The following is a 21,663-nucleotide window of genomic DNA, read 5'->3' as shown; positions in this document are numbered from 1 at the left end:
AAGGCAGGGGGAATGATATGAACAAATGCATGGAAGCCAGTCTGAGCTAAATATGTTTTGTAGCTTAGTAGAATAATTTTTAATGGAAAAGGGATAAAATAAATATCCCTCAACATCCTATGTTCTATGTGGTTTGAAGTAACGTCACTCATTCTAATAGTATGAAGTTGCTGATCCACATGACCTGGACTTTTATATTAGTTTCCTGTTGCTGCTGGAATGAATTAATTACAAATCTAGTGGTTGAAAACAATACAAAATTGTTCTCTTACAGTTCTGGAGGTCAGAAGTCCAAACTGGGTTAAAATCAAGGTGGGTTAAAATCAAGTGTTGGCAGGGTTTCTTCTTATGTTCTGGGGGCAGAATTTGCTTCCTTGCCCTTTTTAGCTTCTAGGCGTCAGTATTTCTTTGCCTGTGGCCCTTTCTTCCATCTCCAACTTGTATCACTCCAGTCTCTGCCTCCATCATCACATTATCCTCTCCTCTCTGTAGCCAGGTCTCCCTCTGTGATCCTCTCATAAGGACACTTGTGATTGCATGTAAGGCCCACCTAGATAACCCAGGATAATCTCTCCATATCAAGATCCTTGACTCAATCACACCTGCAAAGTCCCTTTTGCCATGTAAGGTAAGATTCATAGAGTCTGGGGATTAGGACATGGATATCTTGGAGGGGGCCACTATTTAGCCTACCATATGCGTAAGCTTTTTGAACAAAAGAATGCCTAATAACAGAGAAAAGTAAACTCATTTCCAGGTTAGTGATAGGGCTGAAGCTCAGAATAGTCTCTGGGAAGCCTGCAGTTTCTTTGAGGACTAATGTTTTACCTTAACATTTTTAAAATGTTTGAATTTTCTAGTTTACATTTATGCTTACTAACTAATAAGAAGAATAACCTCCCTAACCTACTTCCCTGCACCAAAAGGAAAATTGATCTGAGAGGATGTGCCTTGACTCTTCCATGGCTGTAAGGACTCTGGAATACTACATCACACCCTAGTAACAACTGTATCTAATTTGGGTGGCATGGCATCACATCATAGGAAAGAGTACAAATTAAAAGCTGTTATTAGTCCCAAATATAGCTGAGTCAGGCCTTGCCCAATAATTTGGGGGGAGAGTATCCTCCATCCATTCTGACTGTCTCTTGTTCAGAATCCCCATTCATGCCTGAGTCCCTTGAATGAGGCAGGAAGTCTCCGTGGGGCATGAGATAAAGACAGCCAATAGGACTTGCTCTTCAATTAGAAAGTGAGTCCCTGGAGATCGTGGATAGCCCCTCCTCCAGTGTTGAGTCAAGAGCTGATCCTCATGGTATGCTCATCTGTGAGCTGAATCTCAGAATGAACCTTCCTTGCTTTCCTGACCCAGGGTTCATGCATGGGCTCTCTTTCCCACTGGAGGGCTTGTCGTGCTCAGAATCAGCATCCTGGGCGTGGTTTCTACTGAAGAAAGAGTGAGGAGCCTTCTTTCTGCCCTGTAGCTCTTTGCATGATAGGCCACGCATAGTTGTTATGCATATGCTTTCCTTCCGCCTCCTCCAGCACCAGCCCCTTCTGCTCTGTAACGGCTCAGGGTCCCAGGACAGTTGAAATCTGACCAGCAGGGCGCTATTTTTAACTTCTCCACACATCACAGCTGAGGCCTTGGCCCCCTTACAGTTGTATCCATGGCCACTGTTGCTTCCTCTCTGAGGAGGCAGATATAAAACCTATGCCTGTGCCTGGAGTGGAGGGGGCAGGAGGTCCAGTTGTTGTCTCCCAACCTCCTGGTCTACCCGGCTCTGCTCGCTGTGGTGTGTAGTGCACAATATGGCACTTCATAAAATGTGGTACAGACCAGCTACATCACCGCTGCTTTTACGCTTGCTTCCAGACATCCTGGGCTTGAAATAAAGATACTGTACTACTGTACTCTATACCGTACTGTACAGTGAAGTACACAAAAGCACAACCACTTGTAGAGGATTCACGCAGGTGACAATGTACCCCAGACACATGAACTAACTTCCATGATTGGACGTGCGAACGCACACTTGCATCTTTGAAAGTTCGCAACTTGAAGGTTCGTATATAGGGGACTTACTGTATTCGTGTGTGCGGCACACTGCTATTAGCCTGTTTTATTCCATGATAAAGACTACATCTGTCAGGCCCTATCTGCTGATGTTTAGGCCAAGAAGAGAATTATATTGTCCAGAACTGCTCTCCCTTTCCCTCTTACTAGAGGCAGCCTTCTCCTCCCTCCCTCCAGAGCCAGCCGAGGGTCCTCTCTCAGGCGAGGGAGTGAGTGGACAGAAATCCACGGTGGATAGCCCAGTGGATAGCCCAGGAAAAGGATGGATCAACTTCTAAGTATTTCTCTCTTTAAGGGACTCGCCCTAGAATGTCAGAGAATCTCTGCGACCTATTAAAAAACTAATGCATTACATATATATATATATATATATATATATATATATATATATATATATATATATACACACACATATATATACACACACACACATATATATACACATACATACATACTATATATGATACAATATATATTATATATTACATATACATGTGTGTAATGCATGCATGTGTATATATATATATATATATATATATATATATAAACATTTTTTTAATCTGACTTTAGTTTTGAAACTTTTCACCAGGTATTTTTGTTTCAGTTAATCACGTTTCTGTTGTAGCCTGGGGACTTTTAAAAACATTTCTAGAACCCCCTATCTTGCTCCCAAAGGCTTAAGCATTATTTGATAATTAGCCTTCACAATTATGTTGTACATTTTGGAGAGAAGTGTGGGCTGGAGGAGGGTGGGAGGAAGAAAGTTGTGTGTGTTAGTTAACGTGGGAGGAATGAGGGGTATTATCTGGGGATTGGAGGAATGCTTATAAGAGAAAGAAGTTCACTTTGTCAAAATTGTGTTGGTTGCCAGTTCTCTGTGAAACCCTCACTTAGACACAGGGAAGGGAAGTGGGAGAACATTGGAAACATTCTCGCCTTTCCTAATTAAAATGATGCCAGAAAACAGGATCCACATAGAGGCCAGCTACATGCCACTTAAAAAGAAATATGCTTCATTACATTTTTCTCTCCATTTCCTGGAGCTCACAATGGGAACAAGAGAAAGGAAGAAGACCTATTAAAATTTGACATTAGTATTTGGGTACTTACCCAACTGTTAGCATGGTATCACAATAAAATAATTCTTGCTAAAATGACAGGTTTTCTCCCTTTCTTTCTGTTCATATTACAAGAAGTGTATGTGTTCATATACTTTCTGCCTCTCTAAGTCCACACTCTCACATGAGTAAAATGCAGTATCCTGTACTCCTAGAGTCTGTTCCTTTGGTCCATGCTTGCTCTTATTCTCTGGAGGAAACCATCACATTTGCATCTTTGAAGAGGTCTATTTGCTTTGTGTTTTCATTTTATGAAAATTATTTTATTTTCTTTTTTAAAGGGAAATTTTTGTTTTGTCTTTTGTTTTTGATTGAATCTGATTTCAACAAGTTTAGGTATGTGGCTGATTTCGAGAGTGAGAGAGAGAGAAAACAAGAGAGGAGACCGTGTGTTGTACTGTGTATTGTGTGCGTGTGTGTATATATGCACACACAGAGAGGGGCTGAGAGTTCTTATAGTCGAGAATGGCCCTCAGCCAAAATATTAAAATAGATGAGTTGTGTGCTGGGGGCCACTTCTTTCTTCATCACTTCTCTTCCAAATCCAAGATGTAGAGGATCACAACACTTAACCCAATCTACAGTGGAATTCCAGGCAGTGCCAGACAAAGGGAAAAGCTTGTTTGCCTGCATTTTATTACTTCTATTATTAGTTTTTGGTAGAGAGAGGAATTAGTGAATTTCTTGGTCCTTCTAGAATCACATCACATATGGAGCTGCTTGAGGCTAGCCATGCTAAAAGTTTTTTCTTGGCCAGGGCAGGAAGCTTGCTGGAGAGCAGGGCTTACCAGTTTAAAAGCCTACAGGAGCCATGACCATGATGGAGATGAGGGAACCCAGCTGGGTGTGAGATAACTGGGAGCGAAGGGGGCTGTGCAAACAGGGGGTCATAGCCACCCAGCTCCAGCCACTGCTGCTGGTCAGGAATGTGATCCAAGTGTTGGCAGACCATTGATTTTTTTTCTGGATTATTATGTGAAATTTCATGGTTTTAAAATGTCCATCCCTCATTCAAATTAAGAGGGAAAAAAAGTACTCTACAGATCAAATAAAACGTATCAGAGGTCTGGCTTTCTCTGCCACAGAAGAAAGAAGGTTGAGTGCATTATGGCCCATGAACATGCTGCATGACATTGGAAAGGTTTGTTTACTCCTTTGTGAACCAAAGGAGTTGGGGTAGATGAGCCCCAAAGCTTCTTTTTGCTTGAACCCGTTAGGATTTCATGACTCCTGAGTCCTCTGTACAGACCTTCAAGATCCCCTTAAACTCCTAGTATTTCATGAAGAGTTGGCCAGAAGCCCAAAACAAGAAAAGAGAAGCAGCATATGTACATGAGAGTCGGAAAGGACTAGGTAACAGGAGATATTGCCAGCTCTCGTGCCACCACATGCTTTGGCAGTAAAACCTTCCTTCTTTGAATTCTTTATGAGAGCCATCTTTCCCTCCCCTGAACACCTGTAGTCCTTTTTCAACCCTCTCCTTCGAATGTGTTCACTCAGTATATTTATTAATTGCCTGCCTGGGGCCAGGCATACTCTTACGGCTTCCCTCACTTGCCCGCTTTAGTTATTTGAATAAAAGGATAGAGAAAACTTGATTCTCCATATTTCTGGGATACCAAGGAAGGAAGACTGGTCTGTGGGATGTGCTCACTGTGAGAGAAGCTTATACTTCTAATAATAGAAGTAATAAAATGCAGGCAAACAAACTTTTCCCTTTGTCTGGCACTGCCTGGAATTCCACTGTAGATTGGGTTAAGTGTTGTGATCCTCTACATCTTGGATTTGGAAGAGAAGTGATGAAGGGTGGGCTTATACTTCACAGAGGAGTATACACGGTGAGACAGGTCATCTCTTGGAGAGCCCTGACTTTGGGAGAGCCAGTGGAGAATGAGGTAGAGGGCCACCAACGTGGCAGAAGACCGTGTGGTGCGTGATGCCACTCCCCTCGACTCCCCTCAGTTCTTCCTCAAAGTTACCAAAGTCACGAGGTGCTTGTGCCCGGTCATGGCAGCAGGCTCAGGTGCACGCAGAGAAGGCGTTTGCAGAAGTCATGGGGCGAAGCGTGGGTTGCAACAAGCCATGATGCTGTCTGAGAGAATTTCTGAGATGCAGTGAGGTCTCCAAGTAAGATCTTAGCTCAGCCGGGAGCAGTTTGAGAACAAGGTCCTTGTCAGAGTTATTTCTGTATGCTGCATTCAGTCATCACAGAGCTTTTGCACAGAGCCGATGCTCAGTAAATACTTGCTGAATGAATGAATGAATGAATGAATGGAGAAAGCTGTTAACTGCCAGTCCCAGAACATGGAATGCAGGCATTGCATGGATACAACAGGCTAGAAATAAACCAGTCTGGAGAGGGTTAATTTCTGCCTTTAGCATTCACAGGAAGGATAATGTATGCTGGGAGGGAAAGCACTAGTCTTTCCCTTTTGAAACCCCCCAAAAAGATTTGTCTGAAGCATGTATTTAAATGAGCAGCATACAGGTGTTTTCAGAGCCGCTCCAGCCCCAGAGAAGGCCTCAGGGCAAACCAGGGAAGACAGTACTTGGTAACGAGAAACACTCCTCAGCTACTCCACATGCTTCAGTGGGAAAATGCAAATCAACTCATTTCCGCTTTTGAGGACAACTTCAGATAAAGGGGTCCACGGGCAAAGTAACCCCTTCAATGTGCCTAGCTGTCTTTCCCCATTGCTGTCTTTTCCTGTGCTACCTGCCGAGAGCTATGGGAGGTGGGGAGGGGGCTGTGGATTGGCTGCAAGGGAGATGAGAGAGGAGATGCATAGTAATGGAGAGCTGGGGAGCTGGGGGCGCAGAGGGAAGGAAGGGGGCGTTTGTGTGCAGGTACAACTTTGTGGAAAACGCCTTGAACCGGGAGGAAGAATTACTTCCAGTTCTGACTCTGTGGTCACCAGCTGTGGGTGACCTTGGGCAAGAGGTGGGATTCACACGCAGTCAAACCGAAAGTGAATGTTGGAAGTCATGCCAATTTCACCGTTTAGGTTTTGTTGCTGTGGGGTTTTTTTCGTTTTTTTACATTGGCAAACTGACATCTGAACAAAGTATCCGTGGTAAGTGGAATGTGAAGATTAGAATACAGGTCTCTGGCTGCTGGGACAGCGCCCACCCGCCATCCCCAGTGTCATGCTAAAGGGTACCTGTATAAACAGGCCTAGGTTTCCATGTTTTACAATTTGGATGTGAATGTTTGGGTGTGGCTCAGGGCTCAGTTAAGATTTTCAAGACCTGAATATCTCAAAAATTATGTTGACCTCTGCTGACCCCCAACATAGTTAACTGGACATAAAAACAATGCAAAATTGTAACTCAAGTGTAAGGAAATAGAATAAAGAATTAATTTTTCCTTTTAATTTCACTCTGATGATTTTCAAATAGCAAATTCTTTAAAAAATTTTTTGAGTGCTCCTGTTTTACCAGTGTGTCTTAGGCACATGTATTTTCTGCTTATTGGGAAATCCAGTCTATGACTTTGAATGTCATCAGGTACTTATTTTTGAGTCAGTGCGTGAGAGGGTTGTGTGAACACATGTTTGGGCAATTGTCTGCTGTTATTTTTGTGTTTATGTGGTTTTCTATGGTATTAAGTGCATGTGTTTTGAGGGGTGCATATGTATGTATAACAAATGCAGGTTTTTACTTCCTTTTTATACAGAGTGAGGCAATCAAGTGATTGCTAAACTTGGCAGGCTGTAGTTTGCTAAATGAGATGACATGTAAATAGAGCCTTTCATATGGTGGCCTGTACTCAATGCAGAAGGTTACTTTCTTCTCACTAAGTAAAAGAACCACTCCAGACCTTTAATAGTCTGGATTAGAAAAGCATCAGGACCTGAATTTTTAGAGAAAGTGATATGTCATAGGAATCAAGGAGTAGGCAGGTTGGTTTTAGGCTTTATTGATTCCCATACTTTGCTTTTTATGGATAAGGGTTAAGTCACTTTCAGTTTTCCCTCAATCAACAGAGTTTACTGTAGTTCTTCTGTGCTTATATATCAGAAACTTAAGTGTGTGATATATCTGTAACTACAACTATATGTATATGTACGTTCACACACACACACACATACATACACACATACACACACTACTTGATACTGGTGGCCTTTGGTTTTGGCTTGGCTTGGCTCTCCAGGAGCTGGATGTGAGATGTTTCCCGCACATTTTGGTTTGTAATCCATAACCTGGAGTCAGTTTATGGCAAATGCTCCCTTCCTCTCAGGAGGCTTTGGCCTCCCCTGAGAAGAAGTTTCTGCATGGCAGTGGGAGACACTTACTCAAACTGAAGTCTGGAATTATTCCCAGTAATCATAACAAGAGTTGGAGGAATTCACTGTAGAACACCCTACATTTTTTTTTCCTCAAGTGGTTTTCTCATCTATCCTGTTACTCGATTCTCAGAAAAGATCATCCCAATACTAAGCTAGTGTTTATTGAGTCTTTAGTGTAGGCCAGTGGTTCTCAGGGGTGGCGATTTTGCCTAAGGCATCTACCTCCCCTTCCAAAGGGTGTTTGAGGATATCTGGATACAATTTCGACTGCCACAACTGAGAGGGGAGGAGTGCTATCCAACGGCCAGAAGCAGAGATGCTTCTAAACAGAATACAGTGCAAACAACTCTCCCACCCAACGAAGAATTATCGGTCCCCAAATGTCAGTCTTACAGAAGTTGAGAGACCCTGGTGAATACCAAGCTCTGTGTGCCTTCATTACAGGCATGTCTCCATCAGTCTTCTCATGGATCCAGTGGGGTAGTACTGATGTCCACACCCCATCTTAAAGATGAAAGGTAACATGGCGAGGAGAGAAGAAGTGATGTGATTAAGGCCACCAAGTCCCACGTGCAGAACTGCATGTGAGCGAGATCCGTCTGCTTCCAGACATGCAGTTTGAAAGCACCACTCTGCGGCAGACATCCTTAGTCCTGTCTGACCAGCATCCCAGAGAACGAGCTCTTCCCGCTCAATACACTGGCCCCCCTCACAGATCTAGGTGAATTGCTCCTGCACAGGGGAGACCAGTCTAGATTTTTGTCGTCCTCTCCTACCAGGTGGTGTGTTCTGTGTTGAAAGTCGAAAGTCGCCTGCAGTCTAAAGTTTGTCCTTGTTTAGCCCCTTTTCTTTTCTTTCTTTCCTTCATCTTACCCTTTTGGTTTTGCTTTTCTTGCATCAATAATCTAGCTCTCCTTCTAAACGGTAGCCTTTCCCTTAAAGAGCCATCCGATAGCTGGAGGGCCAACTTCACTAATGGCTAACAGGGTGGTTGCGGGAGGTAAGGGTGTTGATTATACAACCAGGACAGAGAAGGGGACAGTTTTCTCTGAAACTGGACAGTCCTTGACATTCACTTTTAAATCCTTTTGATGGGATTCTCTGGCCGTTCAGAGGCTAGGAAAACAAACAAGTACCTCTGAATTTAGGTTTCAGATTGTGCCAAGATTTCACAGGAAAGCTTTTTCTTCCACAAAAGCCTTCTGAGGAATTCCTTTATCAGGAGAGAAAAGCATTCCTGGAGATCTCATTAGTAAATTACTCTCAGATTAACATATTTTATTAATTACCTATTATGAGACTCCAAAGCTAAACAATCATAAAAACAACAAGAAGAAGTAAATATAGTTCCCAGTGACTAATAGATGCCATGAAAGACATAATCAGTAAAATCAATTATATGCATTATTATAATGAAAGGTACAGTTAGTGCTTTAAAAAATAATTAGGTTATTGGCTAAGAGGAAACTAGCCCCTCTCCATTACCCCTGGAGCAAGCCCCGGAGGCTTCACTCAAAGGCTTTTAGTATAGAAATCATTGGTTTTACTGGCCAGGCAAATTAGTGACTCCATTAACTTTGCTAGTGGGGGACCCTGGTCTTCCTAAGTCACCAGGTGCTTTTGATCTGGTTGTGCATTTTCTCCAGTGGAAAAATATAGGGTTGGAACAATGCATCAAGATGTGTACAAAAATATCTGCCAGGCTAAATGTGTGGTGTTGGTAGGAACCAAGATACAAGAAGTAAAAGATGGAGTGGTGGTTTGGCTGTGTGTGTGGTTTGTGTGGTGTGTGTGGTGTGTGTGGTTTGTGCAGTGCGTGTGCTGTCCCACCCAACGCACACATTTGTGCCTCTTGAGAGCTGATTAACATTTCCAAACCTCTGTCCAGAGCTCAATTTGTCCGTCTTGCTTTGTATATAAAAATACTACACTTAAACCGGTAGCAAAGGTACCTCCAAAGTAGCCACAAATAATATATGCACCGGTTTTTTTTTCCTATCGATATAAAGAAACGTGGAGTTGTGAGGCTGGCGAAAACTCGCATTAGACAATGTAATGAAGCAGGAATTAGAACGGCGTAGTTCCTCTGGCCATTATAAATGAGGACGGCAGCTACCTGGAGAATGGGAAAACTGATGAGTACAGTCTGTTGGGGAGAGCAGGAGGAAAATTTCCCTCAGGAACACATTTCAAATTACTTATTTATGAACTGATGAACCAGGAGACCACCTATTGAGACGTCGGCGTAAGCAGTCTGCTGCAGACAGCTACAGAGCTCCAGCTACTCGTGTGGCTGTTTTCTGTTAGAACTCCTGCTTATCCAGCTGGGCTTTGGAGGCAGGACATTTAGGCTCTACTAGAAGTTACGCTGTTGCTCTTTCTTGTCCGCCTAAATATATACATACATGTTTTAATCCACTTGAATTGTTTGGCGAGAGCTTGGGCAAAAACTGTCACAGTTGGCCCAGGAGGGCCTGGGGAGGAGAGGGGGTTCTGGTGTTGACAGGTTTGCAGGTTATGCCCCAGGGTCTGGGAGGGAGACTGAGTTCCGGGCTCCTGTGTCAGTTCGCAGCAGGCTGTTGGATCAGGCCATGGAGAGCCACATCTTCTTCCTTCCCTTCTTGGTCAGCCTCTCCTCCCCTTCTCAACACCTTCATTGCCATGGTGACAGGGTATCCAGTGCTTCCTCTGTGCCGGACCTTCTGTTGTGCTTTACATGAGTAATCTCACTTTATCCTCCTAAGAGCCCTATGAAGTAGGCACCACTGTTACCCCCACCGCAGAGGTGAATAAACTGATGGATGAGAGAAGTGCAGTGACTTTTTTGAGGCCATGAGCCCAAGTCCATCTGACCCCAGGACTCAGACCCCAGTCACCTCCTGGAGGATCGTAAATGTTCACAGGAAGAGAAATAGCATCTTCCTTTGGGGAATGCTATGGACTTATTCTCTGTGCTGCAGGCAGTGTAGTGAGGGGAAAGAAATCAAACAGGCAATTGGGGGACATGGGTGTTGTTGGGCGACAGTGTAGGTCAATGGTTAAGAGCTAAGTCTCTTATTATTATTAAGAGACTTAGCTCTTAACCAGTTTATTTTTTATTATTATCTCCATTTTAGAGAAGAGGTAAGAGAGACTCTTGCCAAGTGCAGCCAACTTGCCCTAAGTCACACATGGAAGTGGCAGAGCTAGAATTTGAACCCAGGCCTGGGTTGTGAGCTTCCCATTAGATAGGGAGCTCCTTGACAGTGGGGTTTAAATTTTATTCAACCTGTAATTCCCAGGGCTTGGCAAAATATCTGTACAAATGGACCTTCAATACCTATTTGCTGAATTGAATTTTCAACTCCAAATTCAGTAAGCTAATGGAGCTCTTGCCAAGATCTCTATTCCTTGGTCAATACTGTAATAATAACAGCATATAATATTCACTGATCATCTAACTGTGTGCCAGGCCCTATGCCACACCAGTACATGATCATCTCGTCAATCCTCAGAACCTGATGAAGCAGATACTTTTATTATTATCGTCTCTAGATTATAGTTGAAGGCCTTGGAGCTCAGAGAGGTTAAGTCAGTGGTTCTCAACTAGGAGTGATTCTTGTCCCGCACCTCCCAAAGCGAGCAGTTGGCAGTCTGGAGATATTTTTGGTTTTCACAGCTGGGAGTGGGGGTTGGGTGTGCTGCTGGCATCGAGTGGGTAGAGGCTAGGTTTGCTGCTAAATATCCTCTAATGCACAGGTCATCTTCCGATAACAAAGAACTTTCTACCCCCAAATGTCAGTATTACCCAGTCAATATTGCCCTACTTGTCAAGATTGAGACCATCCAGGTTAAGAGCTTGCCCACGCTGTTAAGTGGCAGAGCCAGGATTCATATTCCCATGTCTCACTCCAGGGCCTGTGTGCTAATCGTCCACTGGACGGTTCTCCCTATCCCTTCCTTCTTGGGTAGCCTATGGTTTGCTCAGAAGACATGGTTACATTATAGTATGAGTCATGGGGTGGTAAGTGGCTCCAGGCAATGAACTGGGAGTCTCTGGTGTGGATCTCTATGCAAAGACAGTCCTTAATCTCAGCCTGAGGGTTGGGTCCTGACTATATCAAATAAGTGAATGCTGTCCACATGGCAATTCTGTCAGGGCCAGATGTAGCTGGAGCCAGGAGGACTTGGAGGAAAGACTACAGGGCTGGGGGATCCCAGATTCTAGACTGACTTTCACCCTTCCCAGTGTGTAGCCTCTGGAAATTCCCAAACACTCTCTGAGCTTCTGTTTCTTTAGCTGTGGGACAGAGAAGGCTCCACTCTGCCTGCTTCTCAGAACTGTTTACAAAAACCACATGAGCAAATGGCCTTCCAAGAATTTTGAAAAGGTTAAAGGGGTACACATTAGCGTGATTCCCTTCATTACTTCAACAAACACATAATAATAACAGTGACAGCTTACACCACTACTACTGAGTATTTACTCTTTGTCAGATGTTGCTTTAAGGACTGGAAATGCTCTTCTCCTTTATTCTTCATAATAATCCCATGGAGAAGGTGCTAACGTAGAAGGATGCTATGCTTGGTCCAATGCTCTGATATAACCGTAACTCTGATGTAAATTCTTAGTAATATTTGAACAAGGGGCCCTATTTTAGTTTGCACTGTGCCCTGCAATTTATGTAGCTGATTCTTCCCTTTAGACACGTCTGCTTCTAGCCTAAGTGTGTAATAATCCCTCAGGTGTGAATCTATCAGAAATGGCCTATACCTGCTCTGGGTTCAGAAGAATAAAGGTTATTAAAGTTGATCGTTTCCCTATGAAAAGAAGGAGTAACATTTACCAGACTTATCAGTCAGTCCTATTTACACACTGTTCAGGCAGAAAGGACAGGAAACTAGACCAGAGGCAATCCAATAATAAAGACGTGGTTAAATAGTCAGGCTCTGGGTTCAGACAGTATCACAACAACAACAGCCATAATACTAATGACAACAGAAATAGTATTATCCACAGCAAAACCTTCTTGAGTTCCCCATGAACAGAGCCCTCTGCTAAGGGCTTTGATATGCATGATCTCACTTAATCCTCACAATAATTCTTGTGGTATGCATTATCATTATTCTTATTTCCAGATTATTATTCATCTTAGCCCCCCACATCTTAGAGCTTGAAATGGAATCCTGGCTCTATTTGCTGGCTGTCATGCCTTGGGCAAGTAATGTAATCATTTTATGCCTTGCTCTCCTTGTGTGTAAATGGGAATATGGCTTACTTTATAAAGTTATTATACATTTTGAATTAGGTAACATAATCTGGAATGCAAGAGGAAGGGGCTTGCCCATTTTGTTTATCATTATATACCATGTTTTAGATTAGTGCTTGGCACAGAGTTGGTGTATCAACTATCTATTGCCATGATGCTGTGTAACAACTATTCACAAAACTTTTGTGGTATACAGTAATAAGCAATAACGTGTGAGTTCATTGTTCACATCTCAAGTATCAGTTGGATGTTGGCTAGGTATTTCTGCTGGTCTTGTCTGGGCTTGCTTGTGGGTCTGAGAGTCAGCTGGCTGTTGTCTACGGTGCCTGTCGACATAGCTCTCCCCCTGCAGAATACTCGCCTGAGCACATTCTCACAGTAATGGCAGAGGTACCAGAATGCAGGTGGAAATGCACAAATTTTTTTTTTTCAAGCCTCTACTTGTTTCATATCTGCTAATATCCCACTGGCCAAAGCAAGTTGCTTGGCAAAGCCCAGAGTCAAGGTCAGGTCACTTTGCCCAAGATGGGAGGGGTGAAGAATTGGGGCCAATTTTGCAATCAATCTACCATAATTGACTTTCAATAAATATTTGAAAAAAGAATTTAGAAGTGCTTAACACATAATAAAGGATCAGAAAATGAGAGTTCACAACTATCACAATAATTATCTGATAAACTATGGATTTCATAAAAGGGTTAACCCAGAAGAGGGACTTGACCAGTCATGCCTTGCTATTGTTGTTGTTTTTCTTTCCTTAAGTTTCCAAAATATTTTGGGGTGTCAGATGGCTCTAGTTTCACCTTTTCTTTTGAAAAGGTCTAGAATTTCACAGGTCACAAAAGTAACTGATAAAATAGTTTCTCCAAAACCAAGGTAACCACAGGGCTCTTTGAATTTGTCAAAATAAATCCCATTCTCAGCAAATTTCCCCCGACACCTTTGTATTTCATAGCTCCATTCCTTTGTTTTAATCCAACGGGGCATAGACCTGGGTTTCGAGAGTAGTGATTATTTAAACTTTCCTTCTGATGACTCCTGACAGCCCCTAAGATGGAAGCAGCTCACCTCAAACCTGAATTTGGCCCAGTGCCTCTTGGCATGCCCTGTCTGTCTGTCTGTTCCTGAGTGCTTGCTGTGGATCAACAGGCTCCCCAAATTCTAATTTCTTCTTAACGGGTTGGAGAGTCTGCTTCTGAGTGAGTGTGTGTCTCTTGCTGTGTGTGGTGACGATGGTGACAGATTGGTTTAATGCAGCTCTTGCCGAGATTAAGGGGTTGTCAGACAAGTATCATGGAAGACTGAGGGATTGCTCTGAAAAGTCGTTCTGAATTGCTAAGTAACAGAGAGCTGGCACTCAGGTGGGGGTGGGCTTCCTTGTATTTGAGGAGCTGCAGAGAGGCCCTTAGCAGAGCTGACCTCTTTCCTCACTCTGAGGGCTGATTAGGTAGGCTGTTGAGATGCCTCCAACCTGGGATTATAGGTCCCAGGAAGACCCAGGATTAGACATCAGAGACTCCATCAACCTTATAAAACTGCATGCAAAATATAATCCTCATAAACAAACATATGACTGGGTTTTTTTCCCCTGGGGGGAGGGGGCCATAGCTTCCATTAGAATCTCAAGGGTTTGTGACTCCCAAATATTTGCCTGTCCTAGTTAGTGCTCCAGCAGGGCTCTGGAGGTAATTTTAAGGAGTTTTGTCTGCATGCTAAAAGTAAAATAAGGAGCCATTGAAGAGTTTAAAGAAGTAAGATGATATGAGTAGGCCTGATTTTCGAAAAGCTTACTCTAAGTATAAAATCTAGCTATAGAAGTTGCTACAAAATTGCTATATCTATTTTCTCTCACTTATGTATTCCTTACACATACATGTTGAGTATCTTCCCTGTGCCAGAGACTGTGCAGTAAGGTCTATGCTCATGGAGGTTCTGGCAGTTAGAGTACCTGCCTTCATGGAGATTTAAATCTAGGGAGAGAGCTGAATAATTCTAGTACACATGGAAATTTTAGTACAATATAAGAAGTTCTATTTGATCATCCATTCATTCATTAATTCAATAAATATTTATTGAGCCCCTACTGTGTGCCAGGCCCTGTGCTAGGTCTTGGGGGGGCATCAATGAGTTTTAGACAGGCATTGTTTCTGCCATCATTGGATTCACAGATACGGGAATGCAGACAGGTGAATGAGCCATTACAGCACACTGTGACAAATACTAACAGAGGGATGTACAAGGGCAGTGAGGACACAGGAGTAATATACCCAACTCAGCTCCCAGGACTCAGGGACAGTGAAGGCTCACATACCATTTCAAATAAAGAAAGAGGGAACACAGTCACAGACCCTGTGAATGCATTCCTGACCAAGTAGAAACTTGAACATCTTGGATCAGTTGTCTTTCTTGCTTATCAATAAGCACATGGATTTGCTGAGGGCCGAGAGAGTGGAAAGCGCTGAATAGGTTTAATAGTCCAACTCCTGTACCATGAATTGAATGTTAGAGGCTTAGTTTCAATCTTGGTTTTACTTTTTACCAGCCGTATGACCTTGGGCAAGTCCCTCACCTCTCTGAGCCTCACCATGAAACAGGGTTAGGGATATCTTCCTTGCCTGTGTCAAGGGGGATATTATGAGTATCCCTGCCCTTCTGCCCTGTGGAGGCTGCTAGCACTCTACAAAGAGAGACCATGTCTCTGTTTTCATAGCCGAGGAATCCCTACAGGCTGTGCCTCCAAACTTCCACTTCTTCTCTTCTGATCAGGATTTGCTTTCTCTGGATCCATCTTACGAACTTGTACTTAATTTCTCTCACCCTCTGTGACTTCTTCAGATCGGTGAGTTAGTTTTAGTTTTACTCTGAGATATTGCCTCTCAGAACATGCACCTCCATTTTACACTCTGTAGTCAACTCCTGACCTTATGCCCCAGGTGGACTCCTGGGACCCATCAGTCCAACTTGGGTCTAGACCCCTGGGCTCCTGCCTGTCTAGTAAGGGGAGTGGATGGAACAAATAAAAGGAGATGTGGCTAAGATCATGTCACACTCACTGTGCTGTTTCCTCTTTGTGAGCATACAGGAAGATTGCATTTTCCAGCCTCCTTTGCAGCTAACTTGGGGCCATGTGACTGAGTCGGGCCAATAGAATGAGGGCAGAAATGATGTACACTGTTTCCACGACTGGGCTTTTATATCCTCATGTGTGATGCTCCAGCTGTTTCCATCCCTGTCATGAAGACCACATGTTCCAGAATGTGTAGCAACAAGGTGGAAAAGGGCTACCTAAGTCCTGTGGACTGTGATGAGAATGAGAAATAAGCCTTTTTGTGCTTTTGAGCTTTTGGGGTTTATCTGTTGTATCAGCTTGTGTTAATAACCTAATATAGGTGGCAACGTATGAAAGTCCCCTCTGAACTTTAAAACAACGTACATTTTATGTTTTAATTATTATTCATAGTTTCTCACTGATAAAAGATGTCCGGTGATTGTCACATTCTCCTAATAGCTCTCATTTTTTACCTTTTTATGTTGCAAATGACAGAATCCCACTGAAATAAGCTCTAGAGAAAAAAGGGAAATTTTTTTGGGGGGAGGTGGATTCTTCAGGCCCAGAGTTCTAACTATTATCTTTAGGTCTGTTCTGTCTCTCTGTCTCTTAGCATTTCCTTCCTTTCTGTTGACTTTTCCTGTATGTACACCCTCTCCACAGGATGGTCCTTGACTGCTCTAAGGTTATTTCTACCAGCTAGGAAGAGTAACTGAAATCCGAGATCACTTTTTCACCATTGGTTCCAGCAGATCTCCGGGGAGTACTTCTGTGGCCTGGCTTGGGTCACCTACCCATCCCAGAACTGGTCAGTCACTATTGATCAGGTTTAGCATGGGTTCACCCTTGGAGACTGGAGACGGTGATAGTTCTTCACTGCCAACCAGATGGGTTGATATTAGTATAGAAATGTTCCTCAAAGGAAAACTGGAGTGTTAGTATTCAGAAGGGTAATAGATGTCCACTATAGCCTAATTATAATTATTAAAGCTGATATTTAGTAAGTGCTTACTCTGCATTAGAGACAGTGCTGCTTTTTATATATTATCTCATTTATATCTCACAACAGTCCTAGGGATAGATTTTGTTATCTACAGAGTAATAACAATGGAATCATTGATCACTTTTCGTAATGTAAATTTGATGTGAATTAATACATAATCTGTAGTGTTAACATGATTTCAGGGGTGACCATATCTATTGATAATCTAATTTCTCTTGCAGTAAAGGAACAATGGAATTACAAGGGAAGATCTGTCTGGCATAGGAATGTTCTTGCTTTAGTGATTCAGGCCATTCTAATGAACAACAAGAAATATGGGGCTTATAGTGTATTTATTTGTGGAAAGATATTCATATAACACTGTTCCAGTGTCAACAATACAACCGTAATTCATGATCCTGACAACAGAGCAATGCATTCTGTGTGGTCTCACCATCGAGGAAACCTCACTTTGAAGCTGAAGCTGCCAAAACAAAAATAAAAGCCGTAAATCACAAATATTCAAATTCTCCCTCCTGTTCTGACATATACAACTTTAGCGTTTCAGGGCTGAGGAGGTGAAAGGAACCTTATGTTTCACACCTCCTAAATTCTCCCCTGCAGTTGGACTCAGGCTGTCAAATGGTCTGGCACACTTCGAAGCTGATCATGGAGGGTGGAGAGGGCATGGGGAAAGGGTCACAGCCGGGCCCATCAGCAAACTTTCTGGGAGATGAGGATAGTTGGAGGGCCAGTTAACAAATATATAAGAAGAAACAGTGCAAACAGGGCAGCTGTCTCTCATTCACGAGCAAGGAAACAGTCTCTCCTTGGCTCTGAAGGACATTCTGTCCTTAGATGTTTGCCACAAATTACCTTCTGATTTCCTGTTTGGAGAATTGAGTTCGGTGACACTTTGATTAATGCTGTTCCTATTTTCACTGACAGAGCAGTAGTTTTTACTTGGGGCCATGAATTAGGTGCCTTCCCCTGCTCAACTTCAGAATCTCCGCAGAGGGCTAATGCTGGTTGTTGCAAGGATAGGTAGCTGTCCACCAGAAATTTGTTATTCTCTTTCCATAGTATGCAGCCATCACTGGGAGGCAGTTGTCTAGACAGGGACTACATTTCCCAGCACCCCTTGCAACCAGGTGTTGCCACATTCAGTGGAATATGAGAGAAACCCTTTCCAGCTGGGTTTTCCAAGAAGTCAGTGTGCCCTTTTTGCTTACTCTCTTCGCATGTACAGCCTACACATAGAGGCCTCTCAGGCACTCAGGGGTGCTATGGAGATACAGGACGAAAGGTGCCTGGGTTCTGAACCACCACATGGAGAAAAAATGTCCTCCAAGTAGAAAAATCCAAGCAAACTTCTGGGAAAATGGCAACATTTTTGGCGAGTCTGCCATCAGAACCATATATCCTCACAGACCCTGGATTCTAAGAGCTCATATCAAGACTTGCGCACCCTGGAAACATTCCTAATTCTAGACCTGCACTGTCCAATATGGTAGCCACTAGCTCCATGTAGTTCCTTAGACTTAAATTTAAATTAATTAAAATAAATAGAACATTCAATTCCTTGGTTGCACTAGCCACAGTTTAACTCAGTATGTGACAAGTGGCTACCATATTTGACATCATACTTTTAGAACATTTCCATCATTACAGAAAATTCTATTGGGCAGCACTGCTCTAGACCAGTGGGAGTCTAGATGGTAAATTTATTTAGACGGAATAGCAGGGAAAGTCTGAGTAATAATAGGGCTTCAGCGTCTGGGCTACAATTTGTTTATTTTTCACTTGTCTCTCTTCTTGCTCGAGGCTTTAAAGCAGGGATTATCTCATGCATTTTTGTATCTTTAACATTTAATACGTAGTGGGCACTCAGGAATGTTTTTTGAACAAATGAAGGAAGGTTAGTTATCAGGATAATTTGAGAGGGAATTCCCAGGAGTTGGATACTGGCATTGCTTAACCTTGCCATCCATGTATGGTGAGGACTGATTGGTCCTAGAGATGGAGCTGAACCAGATGATTTCAGGGACAGGGAGGGGAGATGCAGAGAGACCAGAAACTATACAGGGCTTGTTACTATGTGAATTTCTTTGAGGTCGTTAGTGACTGGCTGGCTAATCTGAAAAATTAAATTATTCTAATAACCTCCTGTGTAAACTCTCTCAGGACCTATGATAACTTAGCACATAGTAGGCACTGTAATTGATATTTGTTGAATGGAGGCATTTTAACAATATTCTATTTATTTGTTTATTTCCTGTCTTCCAACCCTGCCATCCGTCTACCCTTCTGCCCCCTCAATGGCATGAATGCTCCATTGAGGGTAAGGTCTTTGTCCTGCTTACAGCTGTATCTTCAACACCCAGAACAGTGTCTAATACATCATAGCTCAATAGATATTTCTGGAATAAATGAAGGAAGGACCTTTAATAACTTAACCCAGAGAACTGCATAGAGGAGGACATTTTAGAGACTGTCAAGATAGTGAGAGAAAGTATTTTGGGGACAGGAGAGACATTTTTGAGGGTTCTCAAATAACATCTTAGAAGGACCCATTGACTTTGCCTATGTACTGGGCTAGGCCAGCCCTCATAAATGATGTGCCTCAATTTGAAATTTAAATCCCCTGAGGACTCTAGGTGCATACAAGGCATAATACTAAATGGCTGATAACTTATGACATTTATTTCCCCACATGAGGAACCACAGGGCAGAATCTCTTGTCAGGAAGGAAACAGATTTGTCAGAAAGGAAACCAGCCATCATATGCTCTTTGTATTTTTATGATTTATGTATTTATTGGATGCACCCACCACTTAACAGCCTCTGGGTGCTTTTATATGTTTCATAGACAAAAGGCAGACACTGCCATGGTGGATTATGATGTGGAGAGGTACCAACAAAATAACCTCCATAAATCCCAAAGCACATCATAAAATCATCAAATGCTAAGTACAGAAGCTGTATTTAGGCTCCCTCAAGTAGTCAAGACACCTAAATGGAAAATTCTGAAGACCTGAGCTTTAGTCTGGGCCCTGGCACTTATTAGATTTCAAAGCCTTGAATCAATTTCTTAATCTTTCTTAGCCTCATTTGTTTGTCTCTAAAATGGGCATAATAATAACAGTAATTGCCTAGTTTGTCTTGCAGGTTTGGGGAATCAAATGCTCGTGGCCATGCTCTGTGAATCATGGAAAAATCCCCAGACATAATAGACAAGCATTTTCGAAAAAATTAAACTTCATGTCTGCATGAACTTCAGTTTCCTTTTGTCTCTCTGTGATGTGAGTCCCTAAATCATGTTTTGTCATTGCTTTGTGTTTTACTCTTCCCCAAATATGACCTGCCACCCCTACCTTGATGACTTTGGTCATAATCTTTTCTCTGCTTGGAATTTTTCTTCCCAGTCATTCTCAATTGTTAAGATTCTTCACAGGGATTTGAGTTTAGCCTCTGGATTTATATCCGAACTACCAGAGATAAAAGACAAAGAATCTGAAGCAAAAATTTCTCCCTCTTGACTTTGGTTGAATGGAGCTTTGATGTACTGTAGTTTCCCACATGAGGAAACTTTTGCTGTGAGGAGAGAGTACTAAGCTGGGCATTCCAGTTTCTAATTTTGTTTCTACACAGATAAGTTTTCCAACTTTAGACACATAATTTCATCTCTTTAGCCTCAGTTTCTCTACTTGGAAAGTGGCCGTTGACTGACAATTGAGGTTGATTAGATAGTCTGAGGTTGTCTTTATTTCTAATACTCTTAATTCTGTCTTTAAAAAAAAGCAAAAATCATGCCCTCGACTCCTCCATTATGCCAGAATATTGGCAGCGTAACTGCTTTATTTTTTTAGGTTTTAGTGGAATTGGATAACCATCTTATATCTGAGAGGTCAACTTGTTCTATCACTTAGACAATTTTAATAGCCTCCAACTGGTCTTCCTGCTTCTCCTTTTGCCCTTTATGGACAATTAACCACACACATAGCTGCTCGCCTTTATACTAAACATCTCAGAAGATTTCACTATATTGTGTCTATCATTCTCTCCTTTCTGTCTAATTGTGCTTTAATCTTTACCACTCCGCTGATACTTTCTTGTGAACAGCACAGTGACTGCCATCTTGTTAAATTAAATGGCTGATAGTCAGGCCTCATCTTGCTCATCCTGTCAGCAGTGTTTGTCACAGCTGACCACTCCTCCTTCTTGAAGTACTTTCTCCACATGACTTGTGCTATGCCACAGTCTCCTGGTATTCCCCTTACCTCCCTGGCTACCTCTTCTTACTCTGGTTGGCTGTCTCTGGAGCTTTCTTCAGCCCTCTTCTCTTTTCCTCTCCATCCTTACTCCCTAGGTAATCGGATCCAGTACCATGGCTTTGAATATCATGTCTAGACTAATGACTCACAAATTTACATTTCTAACTTCAATATCGCTCCTGAGTGTCAGTCAGGCACTTGCCCTCTTCGTTGGTCTATTTGGATGTCTGATAGGCACCTCGAATTTAACATGGCCAGAACTTGATTTCACTATCACTCCCAAGAAAATTCCCACATCTCCTTCAGTGTCTCCTATCTAAAGAAAGAGCCCACCATTCACTCAGTTGTTTAATCTCAAAACTTAGGAATCATCCTTGGTTGCTCCTTTCTTCACATCCCCAAATGAATCCAGCTACTAGTCCTATTGGCTCTATTTTCATTGCTTTATTCTCCATCTGAGATTTTAAAAATTCTTATTTTATATCCTTCAGTTTTGCCATATCTGGATCAGTAGCTACAGTGATTGTGAAGCAGACATTAGCTGTTAGTATAAAGAATTTACTACAGGGAATTTTGAGGTGAAATGCCTGTAAACCTTTGAGCAATGTGAAGCATCCGTCTC

The 21,663-nt window shown here is 42.5% G+C and overlaps 1 long non-coding RNA gene across 4 annotated transcripts in view; it reads left to right on the top strand.

Annotated features, from left to right (window-relative positions):
- Positions 1-21,663, top strand: part of LOC309656958 — a 600,722-nt gene that overhangs the window by 265,810 nt on the left and 313,249 nt on the right. The gene's annotated exons all lie outside the window — the stretch shown is intronic.

Source organism: Balaenoptera physalus, assembly GCF_965194825.1.
Source record: "Balaenoptera physalus genome assembly, chromosome: 3".
In the NCBI taxonomy this organism is placed as follows: domain Eukaryota; kingdom Metazoa; phylum Chordata; class Mammalia; order Artiodactyla; family Balaenopteridae; genus Balaenoptera; species Balaenoptera physalus.
This window is presented reverse-complemented; position numbering and strand designations above follow the sequence as displayed.